Source organism: Strix uralensis, chromosome 6 (genome assembly GCF_047716275.1).
Source record: "Strix uralensis isolate ZFMK-TIS-50842 chromosome 6, bStrUra1, whole genome shotgun sequence".
Taxonomy (NCBI): domain Eukaryota; kingdom Metazoa; phylum Chordata; class Aves; order Strigiformes; family Strigidae; genus Strix; species Strix uralensis.
The window spans coordinates 40796263-40819872 of record NC_133977.1 but is presented as its reverse complement, the minus strand read 5'-3'; the positions used below and the strand labels follow the sequence as shown (position 1 = coordinate 40819872).

The following is a 23610-nucleotide window of genomic DNA, read 5'->3' as shown; positions in this document are numbered from 1 at the left end:
GAGCAGAGCTGAGGATTACAGACATTTTAAAGGGAAGAAGAAAAAAAAAAACCTAAACGAATTGATATAGCCTGTTCAGTGGCTTACTGCACCAGCGTGCTAATAAATTGACGGATGGCATGTCAGGGGTATGAGTTGAAATCCCAGCATTTCTAACTAGGGTGGGATCTAATATCAGTGTACCAAAATAAAGAGTTTCTGGACCTTGATGTCACAGGACATAGTCTGTGCCTCATTTACTATATCCTGTAGGTGCCTGGCATATGTTATTGCTACAGAAAAATCAACACTTTCTGCTTTAACCCCATAACTGCATTAGTAATTTTTCAAAGCCACTCACAATGTACATTCATTTTCCTACAAGCTGTCATTTTACTTTCTTGTAGTTTATATTTACTCTATTTTATTGGTCAGCCATCACAGTCTAACGTAAACCTATACAGCTATCACACAGCCCACTGTCCCAGTTTCCCTGCGAGAGATACTGGGCATTCCTCACCAAAGCAGGAATTAAAAACACAAATTCTGAGAAATGTTGCCAGGTACAGTTTTGTTGTTGCCTGTGTTGTTTCCTAAAAAAAATCAGACGGCTCGGGCGCTCCTTCAAAACGATGTAGCAAAAGATCATGGTGGGGAAAAGCTCTCACAACTGCAATTTCTTTTGTTTCCTGGAGCAGTACCTATATTAATTCATCTTACAAAGATCATTGCTCAAGAACTAAATTTTGCATACATTAGAGAGCAGAATTAGCATCGCGCTGTGTACAACGTTCCAGGCTAACTTCTCTCCAAGCAACCATTAAAGGTCATGTTTTGACGACTGAATGGCATGTCGGCACCTTGGTTCCCCAGAGAGGCATTCCCCAGGTACATGCAAAAGGTTATTAAATTACCTTCCAAGCAACACTATCTCCTCGGATGAAAATAATTACAGGCTTTTAGAGGCATCAGAATGCTTTCTATTTTTTTAAATAAGATGAAGATGCAGTACCTAATGACCATTTTTGTGTGTGAGTCATAGAGCCTGTCAGTGGTGACAGGACAAATGAGCATAATGGCATAGCTTAAAGGGGAAAGGTTCATTTTAAATAGTGACAAATAATATTTAAATGGCATTGTTGGAGACCCATCATGCTTGTAAAATGTAGTTTGTATCTCTTCTTCATCCTTTAATTTCATCACTGTCAAATGGTATTAGCTGTTAACATGCAACATCAGGTGCAGATATAATTTTTAACTATTAAATGTGCCTATAACTAAACAATGCATCTTGATTGTTCATATATTTTGTGATAGAATAAATAACATATTTTATAATTCACAATTTGCTCTGCCAAATTGTTTTGCTGTACGGTGGGGATCTATACTAAAGAAGGATGGGGGGAGTAAGAATGGTTTAAAATATGATACCTCGAACAAATTTCTTCTTGCCAACATGCTGAAATGGAAATGACTTTCTTTTTAGACTAATGTAATTCACAGGTTTGAAGAGCCACAGGCAAGATCGTGAGATACAGTAAATTGGTCAAAACAGACCTGGGCAAACCAATACAGGCACATATATACTGTATACACTTCAATAAAAGCAGCTGACAAACTTAGTTGCCCTTACAATTTGGCCCTAATAGAAAATGTTTTGAGTCTGAATCCTCGCAGCGCTCGTGAAGTGGCTTAGGGCACAAACAGAAAATGTTTATTTTAAAATATTGAACAACATTCATTAAGCAATATACTGCAGACATGAATTCTCCAGCACAAATGCAAACACATGACTTAGAAAAGTTATTCGAAAGTCAATCTTGTACTTGCTGAAATGACTCAAGTGAATATAAAGACACAACACCACAGGTAATAAAATGACAATAGAATACACTTGGCTGTGAAATCACAACTTCTGGAAGTCAAACTTTCAGAAAAAAGCTTCTAATTTTTTAAGTATTTTTTCACAGCTTCATCATGTTTATTGCTATATTATTTTCAGATCCCTTACGCCAAAAATGTAGACAGTTTAGGTACCTTTGAGTTGTTAAAAGTTATAGCCAATTTTCTGAAAAATTATACCAGCTAAAAACACAACATTAAATATTTACCCTGTTGGATGTTAAAAAACGCTTACAATGAAAAATGTTCACATATTGACTATTCAAAATGGCCTTCACTTTGAAATTGTGAAATGGAAGGGATTGCAGATGTACAAGAATAAATATAAAAACAAATGAGTTGACTTGAAGTGTTGCCGGCTTTCATAAACATGCTACTGCAATAACATGTGACATTAATATTTAATTACAAAAGCACTGCTGCAAAATCTTTGAAATTAATGTTTTGCAAAATTAACATTCAGTGCACAGAAGCAAAGTCGTTCCAGGCGCGACTGTGATTAACAATGCCATTCACTTTACATATTATATTAATATATTATTCAAGCTAAGAATTAACACCTCCTAATTTAAATAAGGTGCTACATATCATGATGAGCTAAAATGCTTTTTCTTAAAATGGCCCATCTGATTTTAAGCAATCTGTGTTTATCATTTAATATTTTGTTATTGAATACTGTTCTCTGTAAAAAAACTCCTTGTACTTTAATTTCAAGATGAAGAGATCTCATTAAACTAGTGCCATAAGATTCAAGGATTACTGAACCAGTGGAGCCGTGTTTTCTTTGCTGGTCTACCTGGTATTACTCTTTTATTCCCGGGCATCAATTTTCTCACTCCCCACTTGGAGTGCCTCTCTAGTTTCTCCGATGTCTACAAAAAAGCTGAGCATTTTCTTTCCTAAACCGTTGGCTGGATCTTCAACTGCTATAAAGGATTATAAATTCTTTTACAGCTACGTTGATTTACATCAGCTGATGATATAGCTCATATTGCCAACATTATCACGTTGCTAGTACATTTTGGGGACGGCGATTTCTTGCTGCTCTGCATTCTGTGCTGTTTCTCGTGTGTTGTAGGAGGGTAAAGACGAACTAAGGGCTCAGGGGAGGTGACGAGTCTAACGCTCTGCCTATCTCGCACAGAGCTTTCTCGCCCTCCAGCTCTACCTTTTAGCGTACAGCAATTCTGACTTGTATTGAATTCTCTGTGTTTTGAACTACAGAGAAGTATAACTTCTGGTGGGACACAGCTAAGCAATCAGGCCTGGAGGACTTTAAATGGGTTGACATATTCTCCAGCAGGTCAGACAAATCAGTTATTTTTGTTTGAGGGAAATACTGACGAGACAGATGGGTACATCACTTTGGTTTAACCACACAGAACTTCATTTGCCATCTTTAATCTACCGTAATTGTTTGGTTTTCTTATTTTTAAAGCAGTGAAGAAATATATTTCAGTGTTATTACTCACATAACCATCTTTTAAAAAACAGCAGTCTTGTAGTAAGCAATAGCCCATGATCTATTGCCTTATATCAATAGTTACTAATTCATTGTCTATAATTTCACTTTCATTAATTATAGAGATTAGTTGCAACACACCAGGATAGAAAACTACTTGCTGAAAATTATGTCTGTACAACTGAAGCATCTGCATTTAGCTATCAAATCTGCCTTATTGTTAAATGAAACCCATGTTCCTACATATCTCCTCTTCAAAATTATCCTAAAAAACACAATCAAACAACCTCCTCTGTGAAAAAAAAAAAAAAAAAAAAAAAAACCACAACAAAACAAACAAACAATGGACAAAAAACAGTGAAGGAGATCAAATCTCTTATTTATATGCTGTCAGTGGTGAATGAACCTACTGTTGATAAGAGTAGAATTGTTGGGACTTTTCAAAAATATTGTCTACAAAATGTTCAAGTATAGGAGAACAGGAACTCAGATCTAGATGAATTAAAAAAAACATTTATGGAAAAGCTAAAACTATACAGGACAGTTATAGGCTAAGAACTCCTTCAGTCCTCTGTTTGCCAATATCTTTAATGATTTGGGCTGCACCTTTGTAGTGAGCTAAAGAAAGGCAAAAGAGGAGTGAAACTGCCTCCTGACTCCCCACAGGCCTTCTGCTCTGCAATCTCTTTCTACCTGGACCCAAACAAACTGTCTTCTCCAGAAGGGAGAGACAGAAAAATTGGTCCACTGATTTTGTACGTAGGTCCTGGTGCTCAAATGATCCCTCCCTGGTTTATGACAGTAACATGAAAGCTATATCCTGCATCATTCTTCTACAGAAAATTAGGCAGTATGAAATGATGACAAGATATTGTCGTAATGACAGTTTAAACAAAAATTGAAACTCCAGATTTTTCCTTATTCCTTGTATTATCTAAAATTGATATGACACTGAGGACATTTAAATATGAAAACACCTTAGTCTACCTTGCTAAAGATCACTTTCTTGCTAAGTACCCCGTTATCAGACATGAGCAGCTGTGTGCTAGAAAGATCTGAGTAAATGCTACATACCACTGCTGATGGGCCTACGTTTTAATATTTTAACTAAAAAAATCCACTCTGTTCACAACAGAAAATAATGATTCATCTAGTGTTTTCAAATATTTTTCTGAAGTCATCTTATTTAAAGACCTGCTTTAATATTTGACCACAAAATCTGAACAAAACAGAAACAGAAGAAAGTTTTCAACTGAGAAACAGGTGGTGGAGAATTTATTAGTGTCTACCTCCCTGAAATCTGCTTCCCCCACACCTAAAAAAAAATTTATTATAATAAAATACTGTAGAAATCAATTAGAAGGACAGAGCTTTTTAGAAACTGTACATATGACATACAAGTTTACGGTAGAATCTCCTTCTATTTGAATAAAATATGGTGTTTCAATATAAATCAAGGGCAAACAAAGGAGATGAAAGGGGGAATATCTTATGACCTTCTTGAAAAATGTTATGACTTATTCTGTGCAATGCATATTTTCAGTGCCTAAACTCAACATCAGAATATGAATATATAATATTCAGTTAACTTCTCACAAAGTGCATACATACTCAATTCACAAAAGCACACTGAGTCCTCGGAAATTTTACATTGTAGTTGGAAAAACTCATTAGAATGACCTTTCCATGGCCAATCCTCACAGCCTTGGGAAGCACTGAAATAAATGTAAGAGCTGAGAAGAAACGTGAAGACAACTCAGGAATCAAAAGTGTCCCACAACATTCATGCTCACTGAACTCCATGAGTCTGACTTGTCATTGCTTTCCTAGAAACTCAGATCTAAGTAGTCTGGTTTCTGTATTTTTCTTGAAGATTATACTGGTCTGTTCACCTTTATGCTAGTTTTATCTTCATGATGAACCCAGAAACACTCAGGTTGTGTGTTGTAACATTGACCTGCACAACAATTGACATGTAGAGAAGAAGGTATTTTACTGTGCATTAGCTAGGTTAGTAAAAAACCAAGTTCCACTGTTTAACTTTAAAGGTTGCAGAAAGAAAGTGCACTGAAATATTGTAAAATGAGCCCTGCAGGTCCTGAAACACATGGATCTTTAAATACAGACAGTCCACCACAGGGCTGTGTCTTCCAAGAGCTATGCAGAGCAGTAAGGAAGTGCGCATGATTTCCAGCTGATGCAATGTTACGAAAAGACCTTTTTTTATTTCAGGCCCTGAACAAGCCTATTAAAGCCGATTTTGGTTGCAATTCTTCCCATAGCCCTGTCACAGCCAGGCAACAGTTTGCTCGCTCAGTGCTCAAACACCCACCACACCTTACAGGAGCTTGCCATCACATCGTTACTGTAGGAGCACAGACAGGTTTTGCAGAACTAAGTCCTGATGACCTTATAGAGAAATGTATACTTTATCTGTGCGCAAGTTTTTATCTCCCTTCACCCTTTTTTTACTACCTCTAGTTTAGCTGCACTAAGCTCAACTTCCTACACTCTAGCAATGATAAATAAAAATATTTGTGCAACTGGTATACAACACACAAATAGCTCTGCCTACTCCTTTCCTAGAAAGCTGCAAGTAAAGAGTAAATCAAAAAGGTAATAGGAAACAGCATTCCTTATCCTCTAGCTTTTTTGCATGAATTCTCCCTCACAGTAGGTTCAACACTGAACTAAAGAGGCTACAGACTCCTCTGGCCAATTACCAGATTTTCTGTCTTCACTGACTATGAAGAAATTTTTACTGTGTGAAGACCCAGGCACTTCTAATTTCTGAGCAGATTTCATCTCATAATTAACTTTATTCTTATTTAGTGGGGTTAAATCCTTACCTGCTGAAGTAAGGAGCTTATTTGCTTGATAATGATATATTTATAAACTAAGACTCTTGCAATTCATGGCTTGTTAAGTGGAAGGAGGAAATAAAGATTGGGCTCATTCAGGTAGGAGTCACCATTGTTGTTTCTGTCTTTAGCTTAGCACTGTCTTCTCAAAATACTGCTTTCTGCAGCAAACCACTGTCACTACAGGTACGTCAGTGGAAGTTTAATTAAATTCTTGCTAATAAACAGCAAAACCATTGCATGACAAAGCCCACATTGTTTTTAAGGAAAGAAGGCTCACCCCTCTAATAATCTCCAGGTTGTCTTTCACTCACTGTACCAGATTTCCTTGATGGATTGGCTTAAGTGGACCTGCTTTGGCTTTTTGATCAGTGTAAAAGCATAGAATTTGGCCCAAGGTGCTGAAAATATTTTTAAGCTATAGACTTTACTTTAGACACCTAAAATTACTGAAAGCCAACACTACAGCAAACAAAAATAGAACATTTATCGAGAAATAGAACAAGTTATTTCACCTTTTGTAGGAACCAGCAGTGATATTCGAAAGAAATCTCTCACTGTCCATAAATATTATAAATAGTGCAATGCAATAACCAGTGTACTACAAAGAACCAAACAAAAAATAAAGCCAGAAATATCCTTATACCTGGTGGGAGGGGGGGGCAGTATCTGAAGGCTGCAAAAGTAAAATTCAGAGGAGTGTATATTATTGATAACTAAAATTATGACCTCTCTGGTCTTGCATGTTTTGTGATGTAACCTGTGATTTCTGCCAAGCACTTATAACAGTTCTCATCACAACATGAACTGATAGTGTGATATGTTAACATCACCACTAATGTACGCCAGCATTACACATTTCTTTCTTCGGTTAGACAGCTTTCCTTCAGGCCATCAGACACTGGAGGTCTCTATAAAAAAGTAGCTCTTCAAAGCAAGCAAATCCCCATGAATTTTAGCACAATTAAGCCAATTCTACACAAAACAGTTTACTGATTCCTATTTTTTATTTGAAATTAGGCCGACATGACAAAGTTCAGATCCAATTCCAGATTTTTAAATTGTTTAAAGCCCAATGACGTCTACATTTGCTGTCTCTTTCAGACTTATCTATAAATAACATTCAGTAAAAGGAGATAAAAACTAAGAATTTTAATATCCTGTTTTGCCATTTTTCTTTATTCTTTTCTAATATCAGATAACCTAATAATACAACATATAATAAATATTTAAGGGGAAATAGCAATGAATCTGCATTGTGCTTTCTAAAGTCTCTTCTTGAAAGGCTGATTACTCACAAATTGTAATGGGTCTATTATACAAAATTTATCTTTCTTTCATGATGTGATTCTTTAGCCTTAATATTCACTTGATTCCCACTGATTACAATAGAATATGTACAAGAACAACCGTAGATGGGGCCAGATGGAGCTATAGAAATATTCTCTCCTTTTAGATACAGATACACACTTCAGGCCCCCAAAAGTATAGACATGTCTTAAGACATGCTCCATGGTCTTCATTACCAGTCTAATGAAAATAAACTTAATGAATGTACAGTTTGCCAAAGCTTTATGCATTGGGTCAAAGAAGCTTTCACTTAAAAAAACCCCCAAACAGCACAGCACTGCTTTTCCCGTCTTACAACCCCACCCATGTACCTCAGTTCCTTCAAGAGTATCTAGCCCCTACCTACACAACAAACAAGTTTCTAACATTTTTCTGCCTACTTCTCTGGAGAACAAAAACCAAACCTCCAAAATCATAAGCCTTCCCTCACTCAAATTCCCATTTTACTAAGGCTTTGAAATGTTTAAGTTACCAGGGTTTCTTTCCACCTGTGAAGAAAACATGGATAGTTAAATGCCACTGGAGACATCTGGGTTCCTACCTGGCATACTACCTGAGAAAGGCTATGGGTTCCCTCTTCAAGAACAGTTCCTAAAACCTTATGTTTTTTCTCATATTCCCCCAGACGTCCTCTTTCCCTTCCCATGCAGACAATTCCCTTAATAGGGTGCCTTTAAATTCCCTTGCAAGGGTCTAGTTGGCCCTTTCATTGTCCTCTTGGATAGTCAAACACTGGGAAATCCTATCTCATTTCTTCTTATAAGACACCAAACATTTATTTGCCCCCTAAATGCACATTTCAATGTAAGATGAAGCAGGCTACTCATCTGAGGAGACACACAAACACAGGAGAGCACTACAAATTACAGGGGTAAGTGAACAAAACCACATAAGATTTCACAGGGGAAAAAAAAAAATATATCTCTCCTTATGATACAGGCGTGCTCTGACATTGATAACTTTAACATTTTCATGAACATGGAGGACTATAAAAGCATTAATACACACAATGAAGATAATAGTTTACTGTAGTTCCACAGCATGGTTATAGCAACACATCAGTTAATAATACTTTATAGATGTAAAAGCAGAAATGCCGTCATCATCTGCTATTGAAACAAACAAGAAAACCCCATTTGCAACATGCACCTTTACTCCCAAATCATATTCAGAAAGAGTTAAAATATGAAATAAAATTATAAAGGCACCAATGATATTTTTATAACAGAGCTATCGCTAGTAAGCTGTATTTTAGAGAAATACTGCACATTTTGATGACTGTCAAAATTTACATAACTTACTCTACATGAATTAACTATGAGGTATAAAATGCAACTTTGGCTAAATAAACCCTCAGCAATTGTAAAGCAGTATTTCAAGCACCGCTAGAATAACACCAGACTGAAACATTAAACAAAAAAGATGAATATTGAGTGAAGTGGTCTCCCCAATATTTAGTTATTGTTGTGAAATAAATTAAACAATCAGAGAAGATAATCTGTAGAAATACAGATCATAATTCTAGTTGCTATAGTACTTTTTATTTTTAATGGGTGTTTGTCAATTTAGTGTCTACAATCAAAACTCTGACATATTAGGGTAATGAACTGGGTCCGGGAATTACCAGAAAACACATAAATACTAGAATTTCTTGAAAACATGAAGTGTTAAGAGAAACAAATTCCAGTCTTTAACATCTGTCCTACAGATTCTTACCATTTATCTGCTGATCAAAATTTCGAATGGTGCCAAAAAAAATCATGAAGTCAAAAGGACTTGGTGGGGGGATCTTTGTTTCTCTCTAAAAGCCTAAAAGTTATACTCAACTGCAGCACAAAGAGTAAAGAGGTTGTTATTCATATTAACTACATTTACATTCCTATCGCAACATCCAGAGAGCTAATAGTGGGGTTATTAACATAACAAACGTAAATGTTCTATATAAATAATACTGTTTCAGGCCAGCAACCGCTCATCTGACAGCATTTAGGCACAGGCTCAACATCTGTTTATGAACACTTTGCCTAATGATATCATCAGATATCATTAAGTGCGGCAGAATACAGCACAGAGGCAGGTGCAGCTGCCTTCAGTACCCATCACAGAGGAAGAAAAGAGCTGCATTCCCGATCCGAAAACCCATCATTAGGACAATTTTCTTCGACAAACCAGCCCTGTGATTTCAATCTGTATATCACCTGTAATTGTAGTTTTTAGCAAGAAGCTGATTCTATACATTTAGCGACGAATCACGTTGATGGCCTGAATACTGGAAACACATTTGTGCTACCAGCTGCGGCAGCTTTTTTTAGAGCCTGTGTTAACAAAATACTGCTAACAAGGCAATGCTTGGAGTGCAGCTTTGTTTCTCTTTCTTGTTCATAGTGTTTAGATGTGCATAATTATGGAGATTAGCAATTGATTGCTTCTCAATAATAATTGATTATTGGTCACTGAACCTTCCCCAAAGCACTTCACTGAAGGTGAGGACAGGTGATAAGTTCATTCTTAGCAGATCTGGGAAACAGAAAGGAAAGGTCCAAAACAACCTTCGATTTGTACATCAGTTTCCATGATAAACAGACCAAAGGAATAATAGAATATCCCAAAGCCTCGTTTGCCCGGAGGCAAATTGTAGAGATCATAGCAAGCCTGCAGAATTCTCCCTGTGGACTATGTAAGAAACATACATCATTTTTATATATGTCAGTTGTTCTTTGATTTGAAAATATTTCTACCCATTTAATTTATCTTTTTCAGTCAGTTTTCTTAAATTGTACAATTTAAGGCTTATATCAAAGAATGAATATCATTTCTGAATACCCCTAAAATGAAACAAACTGACAAAATAATGCAAGTCTCTTTAGTAGAAATGTACAAATATTGAAGCATCTATTGTCACTGACTTCAAAATCACTATACCCTTTTGATCTGCTTTATATCCATCAAAATTTTGGTCTGTAGTGACTGCCTTGATGCAACGTAACACAATGTTGGGAATATAACAGGATGCCACAGCTAAAATTTAAAGGCGAATGCTCTTATTTTTGGCTTAATCACCCACTGTCAATTTGGACAGCAAATATCCAATTTAAATTTATTGGAGTGCATGGAAGCCACTCAGACAATAAAGTATCTGTAGCGTTCGTAAAATGGTAAACATCATTTCTTGCTGGCTATTCAAAAGTATTTTGAACAGTTGAGACCAGTTTTTCTAACCCTTTTATGTTTACAGAAAAATGCAATTGTAAGCCTGACATATCATACCATCCATCTTTAGCTAACCTTTTATTTTTTTAATGCAGAATTTTACAAGGACCTGCCTTCTCTTCGGCAGTGAACTTTACAACCTGATTCGTGAAAAATGCAGCTGGTTTAAAGTTAGCCTGCTCCATTTCTAGAAGATTTTTATGCTAAAATGGGAAACGGATTGCACAATTATGTTTCAAAAGGAAAATGCCCAAGATAGAGGGCTGAGGTTTAAGCAAGAGGAAACGCTGGGACCAGAGTCAGTCCTCGCTTTCTGCTCAAAGAAGTGTCTCACATAACGAATGCGCTCACTTTTAAGTCTCGTTCAGCCTTTGTGTTGCTTTCCTCAAAAGCAGCACAATGGAAGCAAATACTCAAATTACACATCACATGCATGATCCAATCCAGCACCAAGATATGAAGGGCTGTTCAGTGCTTGCACCCAACCACTTTTTACCAGCTTCTACATGTGGATCTAAAAGAATAGAGGAGGTGTTCAGTCCAAAGTATTTTAAATGGCAGCAGGTATTTTATGAATCTAGGAATTACTCTATCAAAGACAAAAAAATTTTTTGAATCCTGGATGGAATGTATCTGCGCACTCACTTTACAGAAGGGGCTTTCTTTTTAAAGCAGCTTTAATTCAACCTCTGTTTGTGCACACAATTAGATGAGGAGATAATTTCCAAGCACAATGACTTGCAGGTGCAAATAGTGATATAGATAACAAACTATCTGATCTGTGGGCACAGATAGATAGTTAGACATCTAGAATCCTTATGTGCAGCCATAAATAATTGCATCCTCAATTATTTATACAAATAAAGAGAGAAGGCCAGCCGGGGGGTGAGGGGGGAACGAAGGATGGGAGGAGGAAGAAATAAAGAATAAGCAAAGCAAAACAGTACTTGATGCAGAGCAGGTTATTTTTGATGCTAAGCCCCAAAATCTTCACAAGACAGAGGCAACATTAGGAATTCATGTGACTGCCCCTCTTATACCAAATATGGATCTTTTATATTATTTTAAATACAAGGCCTTTTAAAATCTAAGATTGCTGTAGGATTTGCACCACAGCAGATGAACCGATAGAGTTGCTCTTGTGCAAAATGAAGGTATGAACCAATAATGCAAACAGTAAATTGTTTCAGTGTATTTGATGGCTGTTTGAAAATAGTTCTTGATACATTTTGCATTAGATTTTGATGTGTCTGTTAAACAAGTGCATGGATGCAACTGTAGAGATGTCTGACACTTCCCTCCTCCAAAAACATCCTCAAAACAACCCATGTCAAATAGTCAAAGGTTAAACAGATTTTTATAAAAATGGGAAGAATCCTCACCATGGACTACTCAGGCATACATGTGCAAGTAATACTAAATATTACATAAATTATACTATCATACATGTTACAGATATATATGCAAACTATTATAAACATTATGAAGTTTGGAAAGCAAATTGTTTTAAAATTTGCATAATAACTGTGATCACTATCCATTCTCCACATGCATTTATATATATTCCAGTGATCTTTCATCACATGAACACATACAGACGTTTTCCATAGGCTCCTGCCTCACTCAGAGCACAAATGACTGGTTTGATGCACAACTATCCAGTGTTTCATTTTATCTCCACTACTCTCTCCTTAATTATACCAAATATTTAGGTCCTACTCAAAATTATAAAGGTATTTTCATGTTTTTCTGCAGCATTCACAGAATAGAACTTATGTCTGTAATTTGTTTTACAATACCCATCGGAAATAAGAGGGTGTCATTCTCTCAGTTGAAATCTCCACAATGGGAATTTTTGGTAACAAAGAGATTAAGATCAGAAGTATCTAATAATTTGGTGCATCTACTACAAGAAATTTAGAAGCTGCTTTTTTTCTTTTTTTCAAAATAATGTTAGATGGTACTTTATTGGGTCAGACTTAGACCCCCGCTGATTTCAGTTAGAGGGTTGAGCAGCCAGAAGATGTGCTGTGCCTTCCTGGGGTCTCAGGTCAGACCTCCAGCAAATGAAGAGCACATCAGTAGTGATAAACTGTAAAGACAAAAGCAGGGATTGGGGATGGGAAGAGTTGATTTGAGTGTTGTAAGAGAGGCAAGACTTGGCTCTCCTTTCCATATCTCAACTTACTTTTTTCATTCAGTTCCCTTACTAATTCCTTGTATACTTCCAGAATATGGAACAGTCAAATCCCTGATTTACCCCAAAGACTATTTTCTGTTTAATGAAGTATCTAGGATCTCTCTGAAAAAAGCAGAATGTGATCACATCACTGAAGGCTCTATCATGATACACATATCTGCATGCAGTGCTCATTTAAATTCATGTAGTTCTGATATTTCCTAACTTCTGAGTGCCTTATTCAAACCACAATGACATTTTAAAAGACTGGTTTTGTTTCTTATATTCTACTGCTTTTATTACAGTAGAAACCCCAAACCCAGAGGTGTTATATTGGCACACCATACAGATTTCTATTGCTTGCATGGTCTGCATCCACATCCAGAAGAGCCAGGACCATTCTCCCCTTAACCTTCTCAAGTTCTCCACTTGTATATGCAGGCAGGGATCCCCAGCTCTTCCCTCTTAACTTGCCTCTACATATATGCCATCTCCTAGACCTGGCAGTATTAATTAGGTTACAGGGGAAGGAAAAAAAAAAAGAAAAAAGAAAAAAGTCTTCAATATTTACACACTAGACACAATGTCTTACAAGTGAGGAATAGGAGTATATAATTTTGTGTATGAACCTCTTCCACAGGTTACATGGATGGTATGGACTGAGAGGCTGTATGAAAGCACTCTTCTTGCTCCCCCTTCTTTCCTTTTCAGCCATCACTCCCTTAATCCTTTCTCTTTTCCCTTACCTTCTACATCCCTTCCCTTTTCTTTCTGTTAATAAACTTCCCTGTGTCCTTTCCCTAAACTTTACATTTATCCACAGAATAAAGGATTTAAAAACAAAACAGCAAAAGTACACAGCTAAGAAGACTGATGTCTTTAATTGTACAAGTTTCTCCTTTGTCTTCCTTTACATATATAGCTCTTTTCAGATGGCAATTACTCAGGGCAAAGTCAGTCCCTGGGCTCTAGATGTGTATCTTGGAAGTGCCTGGCATATTTTATCTGTTACTATTGGATAAAAACCACATAGTAATAATAGTCATTTTGTTTGGTTTTATTTCCCATGTTAAGCATGCAACTATTACTTGTGTGAATGCATTGCTATGACAAAAGGCTTTCCCCTGTGCAACAAAATTTGGCTTTGATAGCCACTGCAATGTTTGGAGAGGACAGTCAATTGATCAGGTTACCTTTTTTTAATTGATAGCTTATTGTACATCATTCTAAGGCAGCCTGCTTAAAAATCATTAGTTACCATTTACAACATTTGCCACCTGCTCCTTGTGTTTTACAATATTGATGGATCATAGGAAAGAATGTGTGCTATGGACATTTTCAGGGTTATTGGTGAATTTTAGTCTTATATTTTGTTTTAAGAGCGGGTTGAAAAAATATAGCCCAATTGCTAGACATTCCTTTGTTTAACCTCTTTCTACACAAAATCAGAAGTTTTATTTCTTTGTCTTCTAGGAGAACGCTGGCCTCAGAGGCAAAATATACTGTAATATGTTGAAAACACACAAGCACAATATCTGATTTGTATGTAGTTCTTAAATGTTATATTGTTTAAAAGAAAAAAAGTTACTCAAAAACCTATTACAGCCTAACACAATAGTACAGCCTTGAGGAGGGTCTGATAATAACGATTGTAAACAGTGAATCTTCACTCAAGATAGCATCCATGGCTCAAATGCAGAGGAACTGCAACCCAGAACTATATTTTTGGATTTTCTTTTGCAGTGAAGAGGATAAACTGCTTTTATTTTTCAAGACAAATATTTGTGCGTGTGGTAAGAGTTTAGAAAATATGAAACCAACATTAACCCATAAAGCACTATCTGCCCAAATATAGAAAGAAGCTGAGAAAGCAGTATTAAAAGATACCACCAATTTACCCCTTTCAGTGCTCAATGATAAACAATTTAGACACCTATTAAGAATTATTTACTTGCAACATTATTACCCTTTCATTTTTCACATTGTTCAGAACAATTTCAATAGGAGATGGAGAATCTCAGACCTGCAGATCTCCTAGGTCTGATACACGATTCTTAGCGGACCACAGATGATTTCTGGAAGAAATCAGGTCCTTCTTTTGTTACAAGCGAGCATAGTCCTGCACTCCAGCAAAAGGTTCAGTCTCTCTGCCTTTGCATCCCAGACAGACCACTAAAATCACTCCTGCTCTGGTTGTGCCACAAGACTGTTGTCTCTGACTCAAGTGATGGCTCTTTTTTTCTGTTCCGAGGCTACCTATTGACAGAGGCAGCATGATGTTGGACACAGGTCATTAGATCTGTTTACATTTCCAAGCTTTGTTCTTGCCCACAAATACTGAAATTTCCTTTTCTCAAAGGACAAGATTCCGGAATTATGATGAAAACCTGCTGCTGTTATAACTTCTGGACATGCCAGTGGTGGCTCAGCTGAGCTCCAGGGACAGAAACAGAGCTGGGGTTGTCTGTCAGGGACCACCTGCCCACCAGAACTGCATTCCCAATCTGCTGCAAGTAAAATCTCATTTTGGTTCTCCAAATATCAAGCCTTGCCTTCTGGAAAGTAAGTAATATTGTTTCCTCTATTCATCTTAATTTTAGTCTGGATATTGTTAGAGACAACTTGAAACAGGAATAGAAATGGGACAAAACAAGATCTTAACCTTGAATATCTCAAACTTCAAGTGGTTTTAAAGCCATAGTTGAGTCAAATATGGATTTCATAGGAGCTGCTAATTATTTATAGTCATATACACAATACGGAAAGTGTCATTACACTTAGGAATCCCACAGTAACAGGTCTGACAAATACACCATGTTTGTCCAGAAGAAGAATCCATTTGCAGGGTTTTACAGGAATTCTAGCTTTTAAATTGTGAAAATTTCTAGACTTTATGCTTCCTTAGATGGACATGGAGAAAACAGAATTAATATTGTTGGATTAAAATAGCGGAAGGTGATGTTAATTAGAATTTGAACATTAACATCATATTTTTCTCATTACTTTTTCAAGTAATATTTCTTACAAGAAGCAATACAATGTCAATACAAATTCTCAATAGGAATGTGGCTTAATACCATGCAATTGGCTTTTTATCAAATTCCGCTGGAGCAACTTCTCTGCCATCTGAGCAGGTTTTTTGCTAAATGCCACTGAAGTGGCGTCACTTCAAAACAACACAAGAGAAGGTTTTGTTTGGTTTTGTGCTTTGTTTTTAACACACAAGTGACTTCAGCAGAGAACACCACTGCCTGAAAATAATAATAATGAGATGCGATACCTAGGAATTACCATAGTCAGAGAGTGAGAGGTTCATGAAGTATACTCTTTTTTTCTGATATAAAAACATCATGTATTTGAGACCAACATCCATGTAATATTATGAAGTACTCAATAACAACAAACTACCATATGTCATGCAACCCTGCCTACACTGTTTGGAAACCAGTTAATACTTTTTCATTTACTTCTTTATACATGAAGGGAGGAGGAGAAGGCTGTAACTATCAAGTTCTTTTTCCTGTTCTTTGGGAAACTTTAGGTTGTTATAGTAATCAAACACAGCAATATTTATTCATGAGTACATTTGGAAATAACAAACTTCAACTGCTTTATCAGGTGGTTAAACATGAAGTAATGTCAAATACAGTTTCATCCCTCTTCCTTTGTGTACATTGGTGCACGCTTAATTTCAGATAACCATACTGAATTGTATATAAATTAAATTTCCTATCATTTAGCCACAAAATTTAAAATATTTGACAAATCCCTAAAGTTAAGAGGTATTATGATACCTATGCTATTCAAAATTATCCACTTGGGAGGAACCTGCTCTGTGAAGAACAGATCAAAGATGGCATTTTTATCTTTTATTGAGAATTTCTCACACTTTATCAATTCAACACTAATTTCTAGCAGCATAGTAAATATCTTATTTTCTTTCATTTAGTAGTAAAGTTGGGTCTACAGAAGACAGTAAAAACCTTGAAATCAATAGAAAATATTTTCAAAATGAAGTCTTAAAATAATTTATTGCCAAAAGAAAGAAATATTAGTATATGTAATTTTGATTTCTACTGATCATGTTCTGAAATAACCTTAATTTAATAGATCAATCATACTAATGATTTTTTAAATTTATAAACAGATACTAAAGATTTTGCAAAATTTGATAGGAAGATATGTTATCTATTGTTTCCACTTCTAATATACATGTGTAAAGCATTTACTAGTGTACTGCTTTATAAACAGCACAAGATGGAAGTATCTGAACACTTAGGTTGTCACCTTAAAACAAACTGTCACACATTTTTCTTCACACATTTGAAACCCAACTTATCAACCTTAACAAGTGTTGTTATCAAAAGAATTTTGGTGCCTTTGTTCTTTCCCTTTTGCAAGTAAATTACACTTTTAGGATTTATTAAGACAAGAAACAATTTTTGAATAGCAGGTCAAAACTCTCTATGGAAAAATTCTCATTACTTTCTAGCCTGAAGCAGTATTTACCACTCCAACTTATCCATCTTTTTCCTGTTTTTTATATATCTATATTTCCAGAATCTTGTTTCTGTGCCTAATGCTATAACATTGCAGCAGTTTGTTCAAAGCAACACTCTTATTTTTGCTCTTAGCCGGTGCTATACAAACCCTGATCAATTATTGAAGTGTAAGCCCTGAAGTAACACAGCCATTACTGCAGCAGGCAGATAAAAATGGAACACTTTTAGCTACAGTATATTTACTTTAGAGTTTCAGCAAACAAACCAACAAGTTAAACTACCTTGTCTTTCACTTTGTTTGATGTACTAATATTTCCTGCATGTTCAAAAGTCTTTCTTTTAAAACAAAGTTACTGAAATGTTATGGCTGCTTGTTTGTGAGAATACCTAAGCTTAAATATTTGCATGAAACAGCCTTGAGATATAGAAAAGGCAGCATTAAAGTAGTACAAATCTAATATAGAAGCTGCTATCTGTAGTGCCATAAGAGCCACAGTTTTTTATGAGCTGTTTGGTATTTTAAGTTCGCCAAACTGCAGAGCCTGCATATTGTAATGACATTAAAAATGATGCTGGGAGGTATCTTAAACAACAAACATCATCACGGAGAAAAGTATTCATTAAAGAACAGAAAAGAAAAAAATCAAATTAGAGGTGTTGGAAATTTCTCATGAAAATCAACTGCTAATCACTTGTGGACTTTTCTCCTTCTGCAGCTCACTCCTTTACTCACAAAGGAGTGCCCAAGATGTAATTTTTTGCTAGAATGTTTTCTTATTTAATTATACGGAGTCTATTTGATAGCGACGCCAGTTCAAGACTACAACTATTCATCTTCTGATGGTGCTGCATGTGCATCTGCACACAAGATATAATGTTTTTCAGTTTAAATGTCTGTTCTGGGTTTTAAGGACTAAATGATAGTGAAGATGACTGGAAACATTCCAGATTTTCCTATATAAACTGCTTAGCAAAACCAAAAATTAGTACTTGTGCTACAGAACTAATAATGTTTGACATTTGCATTTTATCACTTATGATATGAAGAGCGGGAAGAACTTGTCCCAGGAAGTTTGGGGGAAACTATAAAAACTCAGTTTTAGAAACGGATGTTTAAAAAAAGCCTGTATAGTTTTGCTCAGTTCTCAGCTGTTCTTTTTTCTAGTTCCCAGAGGAAAGCAGGCTGCGTGGCTTGCAAACACCATACGTGAACAGCTTAGGAAAAATGATCTCATGAATACATAAGTATGTCATCACATCCCACTTGAAGGCATTTGATAACTGCATGTAGTAGCCATGAGTTAAAAAAGGCTACATGTACTTAGGTGTTTTCATAGGTTTGGACAAAAACTAAAAATAGTATTATGAAGAGGTGTTCATGGGGGTTTTTCTACATTCTTTACAGGTGTGTACAGCATTTGCATTCGGGAGAATATTCACAAATATTTTCACTGACCTTGGCAGTACTACTTGTTCACACAAGTAGGATGCACAGGGCTACATAAGCAGAGATCACATAATTTCTTCAAATACCTGAACTTCCCAAAATTTATTCTAGCTTTGAAAATATGACAAAGAGGATCTATTCATCTCAGCTACAAAGAAAAGAAAGAAGCTAGTGCTATCTGCAAATCGTAGAAACCTGGTGCTGCTCTGTTGCTATTAGAGCCACTCCAGCTGATAGGAAGCAGCCAGGGAGGAACTCCAACCTTGCCCAGGTAGGCAGAGATGAGTTCTGCTCTTTCCACACCACTTTCTGCTCAATTCTGGACATGGGATGACCCTGAACCCTTCAAATGTGAGACAGACAACACAAGTACATGGACACATGGGCACGCAGCCATACAGATGATTTAGAAAGTACAATTTCAAGATAAAAACAACCACAGACTTTTTTTCAAGCTGCATCTATGGGCAATTTCTAACCATGTCAAACTGTCTCTTCTCACCCTTCATTTCAATACATCTTATTTTAAAAAATGGAAATCACAATGAATGTAAACAACTTCTTTATCTTCCATTTTATTTTTATAACCAGTACATCTGAGCCTGGTAACATGTTCAAGGTATGCCTCAAATACTTGGAAGCAAAAACCTTTTCATTTGAACATTCGATTCACTGAAAGTGAGGTAGCCAATTTGTTGTTGCAAGCGTCTGTGCTATTATTTTTAGAGCTTTCTGGCAGACAGCTTATGAAAGGTGGTTTGTATAAAGCAGCAACATAATTTGAAAAAGTGCAAAAAGGGAATCTATAGTGATGCATGTCTTTGTGAAACTGCTCTTTATTTAAATATTGCACTGGATAGTAGAAACAGGCTGACTGGATTTATGAGGTGTGAAGCTATGTCTCATAATGATTAACATTAGAATCACAATTTAGACCTGAGGTCAGACTCCAGATACTACATTAACCTTCTTATTTTTTAGAAAATCTGGAGCTCTCATTATTATTATAGCCTTTATTAAAACAAAGATGCTGTTGAGTTCACTGCTTGTTTCAAATGAGTCAGGAAAGTAGGATCAGGCCTTTGAAACTTTACTTCTCTTCGTTACTACACTCATCCATGTTTACCTTTTCTCAGAGGAGCCCTATACGTATGTATATTTTTGCATGTAGGGACATGCAAAAATGCCTACTTTTCACAAAACTTATATGAAATAATCCAAACCACATGTAGCCTCTGTTGCAATCACCAATTTCAGATACATTGGTAATGAAATAGCCACTGTGTGAGTTAAATCAGATGAATAGCCCTCTAAACCCTGAATATTCTCTTATTCTGGGTAATCGTCCTCAACACAAGAAAATTTGTGCTTACATCCTGTCTTTTATAACCATGTTCCCTACAAGCACTGGGTAAGAGCCACTAGAAGGAGTGCTGCCTTGGAGAGGGGGTCAAAATGCCGCACCTAAAGAACAAAAGATCCTCAAGCACAGGGTTCAGCTGGCTGGAGAGCTTGGGGAGGGAGTGGAAATCAATGGATTCTCTGTTTTGACATTTATCCCACGGTTCACATGCCATCAGCAAGAATATCTTGTTGGTGACTCCTAGAAGCCCTTCTCCTGCAGGCAATTTGAGGATCTCAGAGTCACAAAAAAGGTTCGAGCCTAACATGGCTATGTAGACTGGTTATTCTGAGCAAAGCCTTTTTGAGTTTTCCAGGAACACGAGGTCTATTGCACACGTGTACTACAATCCTTTTGCACACATGTGGTAAATCTAGCATTCCCTGGAGCACCAGACCTACTTCTTTAGGGCAAGCGTGACCCACACTGATCTGCAGGACACCAGCTATTTCACACCCTCAGGAAACACCACTGTGCTGCTCCTCCGTGCACCCAGAAAGTTTTCAAACTTAGCTGCAAATGGAAACTTCTCTCCCACCTCCCTCAGGATACCACAAAAGGAAAAGTTAAAACAGACAAGGTGAGACTAACTCCATGAGTATGTGGAAAACAATTATTAGAATAACCAACCCCACCTCCTCCCTCAAAAACCAACAGAAACACGGTAGCAATCTATAACTACAATCATGCTGTTTCCTCTGTTCCACCTCCATTCCTGTTGCTTCAAGTCATATCTCTTTACCCTACAGAAAGAAACTGAATCAAATTACTTATATCCATCTTCCTATTTAGTTTCAATTTACATAGTTTTACTTGTGACTTAGCATATTTAGTCTTCAAACAAATACCTTAAAGTAGCTGAACAGGTGAATCATACCCAGATCTACATTTCCACAGGTTCGTCTAAGTAAATCACAGAAAAATGGTTGAATCCGGAATCTGTGACTACATAAACTATTTGTCAGGTACTGAGATCACTGCAGGGCAATACTACAAACTCATCTCCTAGATGTCTTTTAAGAAGAAGCCACTATAAAGATGTTAGCAAATCATCCTAAATTTTGAACGTCAAAAACTTATAAACAGCAACCCTAACGATGTCCCATGTAGCATCAACAATTAATGAAAGGATACATGTCTTCAGGTGGTAGCACTGAGTGTTTTATTGACAACTGGACTGCACGGCACATAAAGATAGGGGACGGAAAAACTGTAATACTGTAGGAAGTAAGTTCAAAGGAAGTTTTGAGGAAAAAAAGGGTGAATGCCTGCTACTACCTATGAATGTAAAGAACCTGTGAAGACAATTAAAATATCTTCATTTTAACTAATTATCCATTCAAATTAATATTGACACTTAATTTGCATTTCTCATCGACAGAAGCTCCAAAGCATATACCACACAAAAAATTCAATTCAGAAACATTTATAAAACCTCTAGATTGCATACTAAGTATTCTCTTGATCTTATGACATTTGACCTACTGTGGGTACAATGGAGAATAACTCTGATTTTGAATATTCATTATATCTTAAAAAAAAAAAAACCAACACAACATTTTAATGTCACACAGCAACAAAAGCTATTCACGGGCCAAAGCTCAGTCACTTAGGTTTATCCTAGACTGATGATTATACATCAAAATGTCAGAAGATATGTATTTACTAAGTTTGATGAAGAAAATCTGACAAATACTATTTAAGATAAGTGGCATTTTCTCCTAATTGTTTTCAGATGAATGAATGAGAACCTAATGCCCTGCTACTTTGGTGGAGCACTAAATGGCTTCAAAAACTCATGTTTATACAATGTATTGGTACACACTCTAAAAGGAGAATTGAAACAGGCATGCTCATTTATAAATGTATTTTAGGTATACGTAGTCAGAATTACAAAAGGAAATGGGAAAAAATATCCCAGATTAACCAATCCTTATTTACGTTTGTTTGTTCTTTTCTCAGTTTGATATGTCATCTCAATCACCCTCATTTTCTTGGCACTGTTGTGGTTTTGAAAACTGTAAATGTTTCAGCTAGCATCAAATTTGCTTAAATGAATCATTTACTATAGGTGGATCACATAGCAAAGACAGTCTTCCAGCGTACAGTGATATATACAGATATTCTACAAAAAAGCAACCAAATATATGAAGTTGCTGTGTTTAAGGGAACTTGCCCACATATATTTAAACTCAAGACCCTGTGTGCTTTCATTAACATTAAAGATTTGTGGTACGAAGCAGTAGAGCTTGCCATTAGTGCAAAGGTGCATGAAGAGATCACTATAGGACGAGGTCTTATGCTGAAATTTTGGGTTCTCCATAGTCTCTGAAAGAGGGAGTCCTCTGAAAGAGGGACTTCTGTTATTATGCCCAGGCATACCATCTACTTTGTGACCCTAGTTATGTACATCTATGTATATACACATATATATAGCAATATCTGAGCAAGCTTGGATACTTGAGGAGATTCAGTTGTAGCAGCAAGGAATTGTTGCTGCCTCCAGAACATCAGCTGAAGCACTTAAAACTAGTTTAATTTCTCCACATCATTATGTAGTTCCTTAATTAGTCTTGGGAAAAAGTAATTTGCAGTGACCATGTAACACTCCCAGTTTGCTTTCCCTACATAACAGCTCAGCTGCATGGTTCATAGCATCGTGGTGATAAGGCACACCCAGCACACTCCATACCACAACTGTTGATTATAAGTCAAGTTTCGGACATTATGATTCATAGGTTTAAAGCTGAAAAATATGGATTCAACAAAAAGCTTAACTAAATCCAGAACAGATTTTTTTAATGGGTCTGAGAATTTTCAATTAGCTTTGAACAAATCAGTCATTCGATTTTGTACAGCTCTGGATAATGCTTCCTAGAATAGTCAGTGTAAGAAGCAGGAAAAGCAACTTATTACAAGATGGACTTTTATGCAGTAGTCTGACTTGAGAAGAAAGTACCAGGGGTCATAACAGGCATTTTCTTATGTGATGTCCAGCTGAATTTTTCATGCCAAAGAAGATTAGGTGAATCTTGGTATTTTATTCCCCTGAGTCAGGGGCCTACTCCAGAGATCTGCACTTGGTGCTTTCAGATTTTGGCCCTAGGACAGAACTCATTTGTTCAATGAACTGGAAGACAAAGTAGCATAGGACTGCATGAGGTACAATGGGATGCTGAAAGATCAGAATTAAATAGTATCAGCAAAGATATATAAGGATGCTTGCCTTCCATTGAACCTGTTAATTGCAAATATTTTCAGTCCATTATAATAATTAAGGAGTATTAAAGTTCTCTCTCCTAGGAAATTGGAAAGC

The 23610-nt window shown here is 36.4% G+C and overlaps 1 protein-coding gene across 5 annotated transcripts in view; it reads right to left on the bottom strand.

Moving 5' to 3' along the window:
- The window catches only part of ARHGAP15 (Rho GTPase activating protein 15), a 326332-nt gene that overhangs the window by 204843 nt on the left and 97879 nt on the right, over positions 1 to 23610 (bottom strand). The gene's annotated exons all lie outside the window — the stretch shown is intronic.